The sequence below is a fragment of the Silene latifolia genome, chromosome 11 (assembly GCF_048544455.1).
Source record: "Silene latifolia isolate original U9 population chromosome 11, ASM4854445v1, whole genome shotgun sequence".
NCBI classification, from domain to species: domain Eukaryota; kingdom Viridiplantae; phylum Streptophyta; class Magnoliopsida; order Caryophyllales; family Caryophyllaceae; genus Silene; species Silene latifolia.
In genome coordinates, this window is record NC_133536.1 from 190,825,306 (window position 1) to 190,831,068 (window position 5,763).

Sequence of the window (5,763 nt, forward strand, 5' to 3'; positions counted from 1 at the left end):
CAAAATCGTCCGTCAATTTTTTTCAAGTAATTTAATTAACTCGTAACATTATACGATTAATTAAATGATCAATTAAGAGTATTGCCCTATAGGTATGACCTAGGGGTCAATCGATCACCACCGTCACACGACAAGAATGTCAAACTCTAGTCACCAATCATTACCGATATATGTTGACCATTGACAAGAACAATATTACTTCCCAATTGTATTCTTTATAATGAGATTTAAACGTGTGATCATCATGATCAACGATCGTGATCGCATTATTGTCGGAGGACACATATTCCAACAATCTCCCACTTGTCCTCGACAAGTGTGCGTCACCAATTCTCTTGTCCTATTACTATCTCCCACTCAATGCAAGGTGTCTTTCGGTCGTACTTGCAAGTGATCATATCGAGAGTGGTTTCCTCGATCTGGAGAATAACCGATTGACCGGACTTATCTATCATAGATACTTTCCGAGCGTGGCCACGCATTTCGATTCATTACTCCTCGAGTGGCCCCGAGATATTGTTTTAACCCTGACAAGGGGATGGACAATTCCTATCGCACTCATTCCCTTCGACTAGCCACACCATCATAACCCAAAATATGCCCATTTGACCCCATTTACGAAGGTCGTAGTAACACAAATCAAAGTTAATCTGAAACTGAGCCATCTTAGGTGAATAGTCTTTAGTCAAAAGAATCGACTCATTTGAATACTATAGCAGCTCTCGCCACGACCAGGCTATATAAATTTGCCAGAACTCTATAAGCGGTCATAAGGCCCGACAAGGTGTTCCTAACATCTGCCTATGTGATCGACTAGTCATCTCACATGACTGTATGGCACTTGAACTTGCCATCAATCGCATCACACTCTAGTCACTTCGAGACGTCACCTCATACAAGTGACTATGGGCGAATACTATGCTAATCCGTGTTCACTTTAACGGGGTTCAATTGTCTCTACAACCCGTTTGGATGTAACAAAGTATAATAAAAGAGTTTTAAAATAAAACTCGAACGACAAATGCGATTATCACACATGTATAGTCAATGCCTGATTACTATTTCATGTTCTATAATCTAATTTGATCTTGTACATAGTTGTTCATTTCAATTCAATTGAAATAACATGACTCATCATGTTTAGCCTTTGAGAAGGCTTTGGTTAGTAGGTTTTATCAACTTCTTGTACCTTACTTGTCACACCCTCATTTATTGCGGAAAAGTAAACACGTAATTCTACAGAAAAACTGACAGGATATGTTTGTAATAGGTTCAATTGGGTAAAAACCTGTAATTTTTAAAACCTGAACCTGTTATAAAGATATCCAAAAGGGAAGGTGTCAAACATGCAAGGTCCAAAATAAATCTCATGAATGAAACATCGCTAAAGTCGCGAAACAAAGTTATACAAACCAAATATGAGAAAGGGAGACATATGTCCCTAAAATGTATGTGACATAAAAAGGGTTTAAGGGTCACAATGAAATAAAACCAGTCTAGGTCCCAAGGTTACTTTGCTCGCTAGCTCGTTCATGTACCCCATATATGCATCACCTACCTGTCATTCGCATTTTATACAAATACGAAAGCCACAGTCAGTGGGGAGTAACTCCGAGTTCTCCCAGCCACGAAATGTCATAATTAATATAACATGTAAACATAAGAATATGAATACGAATCACACATAGCCTTAGCATATAGATGCTAGACAATCGTGCTTATCATGTGAACAACAATATAACAACACATAGTCCTAGCATGCGAATACTAGACCGACTCATACTGCACTATCATGTGAATCACATAACATCCAGGAATCCAAACTCTATCAACCATAGCCGGCTTGCATCTCACCTTCTATGATTCATAGAATCATCAAACAAGAAAGGGCAATATATCAAAGACAGGCATAAGTTCTTAGCACCGTCAATAGTCACTTTGTAACTCGAGTCTATACCACGAGGTAGGGAAGGTAATCGAACCGGTATCTTGGCTCAGCAGTTACTATTAAGAAAACATGGCCAAGAGACAACACAACCCTAGCCTAAAATCTGCGCAGACCTAGACATGCGGATACACACCACCGCACCCAAGACCCACAACTTTTTTTAAAACAAAGTGAAGTGAGTACCCTAAGGACACCACCGAAGGGTTGGCTAGTACTTAAGTGACCCCATACTATCAAAATAAGTACCGAGGTCATGCCCCAACTTGGATATAAATCCACTAGTCAGGAACACAAAGGCTATCAAGCAGTGAACATATACTCGTCAGAGACTATAAAGACCTATCTATGATGAAGGCCGAAATACTCACCTAGGACCTAGTCCCAGCTTGAATACTTTAGCCCACACCACACAAGACTCACCACACAAGTCAATTAAGACACCCACTTAACCATAAGAGGGCAAAAAGTCCTACTTACCAACATAAATTCTAATATTCTATCATGTGAAAGGCTATATAAAAGTCTAATCAGCAGATAAACCAACAGAATCCTCAAAACCAATTTCCAATTCTAACAACATTAACCAAATTAAAGGCTTCGGGGAATCTAGGGCCGTTTTTACAATATAAGAAGCTACTTAAATCAACTAATTACACATGTGAGATAAAAATATAATGAATGGCCTAAAACAAGAAAAAGGCCGATTATCCAATTCATTTAAAATTTCATCCAACCGAATTTTTACCCGCAACCCCACCTGCGGCAGTGCAGGTTAAATTGCGTGACCAATCACTCAATTGATGACATCGAATCGATCAAGGGATTAAGGCTCAGTTTTCGGCACAATCAACAAAACATTACAATTATCACTATAAAATTCATTTTGAGCCTATTAATTACAATTTCAATTTATAAACTATCCTAACATGTGATAATTATCAATCACCTAAACACTTATCAAACAACAAACACAACATCAACTACTAATGTGACATTTATTCGTCGAGTAACTCGGAATAGTTACCTTAAGCTAGCAAAGAGACAAGCAATAAACTTGAGAAAGCTTCTAAAACCCAAAATTACTCTTCCTCTTCAACCACATATGAGCCACCTAAAATAATTATGTGAAAGGACGATATTAACGAATTATCTTTATATAAAATATGAGACGAAAATTAATTTAATTATATTTTAAATAAACCAAACTAGCGTCAAAACAATTTATAGATACGGCCCAAACTCGCGACTTAGCCAGGCCACCGCCTAGGCCACGGCCAGGCCACTGCTAGGCCAACCTTAAAATAGTCACTCTCGTCCCAAAAATTAATTCAATCTCAACTCTCTACCCCATCTCTCTCATTACTCCGTCCTATAATATAATACTCCATAGTAACCAGATTTCCATCTCAATTTCAATATCGATATTGTCAAATATTCCATTAAAGGAACTGCTCAACACTTAGAGTATACCTCTAAGCTACTCACCCATGTGTCTCGGTCAAAGAATCGACAACTTGAATACAATACGAAAGAACAAACCCAATCTCAACGTCTCATTTCATGGTTCATGATAGTACTTCGTAATCTTAGTGACAAATATAGTTAACCAAATACTCACCAGCCAAATAAGAAGAAGTAAGACCAGCTTCGTTAAATAAATATTACAATAATGCATGCCAAGATCAAATGCTTACCAAGGTACCTCTCGGTTCTCGCCTCCAAAATCTCATTGCCTTGGTAAATAAAACCAACCACTAATAAATCCCATTACACTAATCATCAAATTGGACATACCAAATCTTGCTATACACACCGACATACATACTGATTTCCTATATAAACAATTCATCCATTACCCATTAAAATAACCAAAAAAAAAAATAGATAATAGAATATATTATAAGTACTAATGTAACTAATCGCAATATTCGAGTAACAATAATCACGTTTGTCGCATAAAAAAAACATATCACCCAACCCCAAACAATAATATATTAATAGGATCGGTAGAATCGTGTTACCTTAAACGCCCCTTATTCTTCGAATAAATGGTCCCCAAGGCACGAGCCTCACCCCGGGTCTTCAAATCCTTCATAAAAGGGCAAGAAAACGGAATAAAGAAGCTAAAAGACGACACTTTTATAAGACGGCGAAAGACGAAACCACTACAAAAAGGAGACTTTCTTACCTTAAAAGGAGGAGGAAGGAAAGGGGAAGAGAATGGTACAAAAATTATCGAATTTGGTTGAGAATGGAGGCGGGATCTGAGGTTGGAGACGGGATGAAAATGGCGATTTGGTTCATTGTTGTTGCTGCTTTGCTGCGTGTGAAAGCAAAGAAAGGGAAGTGAAAAAGGGGGGGTGGGGACGTAGATACTAATAATAATTAATAATGATAATAATAATAATATTAATATTAATAATATTAATAATAAGAATATAAGAATTATTTAAAAGGGTAGAGTGTAAGAGGGTAGGTGAGTGTGTTGTCGATATACGATAGGTCGAGAAAGGATTAGTCCCACAAGTAGAAATGTGACGGTCTATAGCTAGACGGAAGTTAAGACGGAAATTATTATTATTATTGTCACTATTATTACCGTTCGACTAAAATACGTATTTTTATACAAATCACGTTTTAAAACATTCTTTTCATAAAATTCATGCTTAAAATGAATTAATTAAATTAAATAATTTAAAAATATAAAATAAGGTAATTGATCGGTTAAATAAATTATAAATGTCAAAATGAGAATTTTGCGGGTGTTACATTACTCAACCTTACTACATACTCGTTTTCCTTTGTAATGTATACATTTGCATTACAAAACTTTCTGAGTACGTGTCGAGGTCCAATCAAGACATAGGCCCTCTAGCCTAAGAATAGCTCCCACTGTTTTCACAGTGTGCGGGACTCATCCTTCTTGCACATCTCATGATCGCAAGTGTACTCAATTTCCGTTATAAATATCTCTCATTGTTCTTTATTGCCTAGAACGATTCTAGAAAATCTACTTCTTAATTAACATTGCCACAATGGTATCTTAACCATCCTAATGTGTTTTGATTATGGTTTTGTCGGAAACCATGCGCAATCTCAATTGTCAATTGTCACTTGTGTAACACCCTTACACAATATTGCATCATAAACACTTTGCTTTACTTCTTTAATGCTACTCAAAGCATATGAAGTGTTATACATCATTACTCATTTAATTGATCTGACAGCGGAAGCAAATGAAATCAATCAAATATGTTCAAATTAATTGAACTAGTCATGAATCTTATCAACATAAGATTTCTTATTGACGCTAATATCATGTGGATTTATCTTCATAAATCCGGATAATAAAGATGTATTATAATACTCCAAAAGTCTTATATCATTCGCAATGATCAATATGTCATCCACATATAAGACTAATTAAAACTTCCGTAACTCCCACTAAACTCCATGTATAAACACAACTTCTCGACTTATCGAGAAAAGTTTTATCACATGATCAAAATGTTGACTCCAACTCATTGATGTCCTACTTAAGATTCTCTCTTAAGTTTCACATTATCTTAGGATTGAAAGAATATACAAAACTCATGACATGTATTGAATACATTCCTTCTTTTGAAGAAGTGGGTTTTAGATTCACTTGCTACGTATTTCATAACTTCATAATGAAACACAATCCCTAAGAAGATCCAAATAGACTTAAGCATTTCAATTAGTGCAAATCCCTTTGTAACTAATCTTGCTATGAAATATCTCTTTATTAGTGCAAAACCCTTTGTCACTAATCAAGCCTTTTATTTTGGATTTTC

At 36.1% G+C, this 5,763-nt stretch overlaps 1 long non-coding RNA gene across 1 annotated transcript; it reads right to left on the reverse strand.

The window, feature by feature from the left end:
• Positions 1-1,224: 1,224 nt before the first annotated feature.
• LOC141615250 (uncharacterized) lies at positions 1,225-4,242 on the reverse strand. The gene is made up of 4 exons (XR_012529755.1): positions 4,137-4,242; positions 3,970-4,037; positions 2,973-3,059; positions 1,225-1,558 (listed from the first exon to the last, which is right to left on the reverse strand). It is a non-coding gene; the product is annotated as an uncharacterized LOC141615250 (long non-coding RNA).
• Between the last annotated feature and the right edge of the window lie 1,521 nt (positions 4,243-5,763).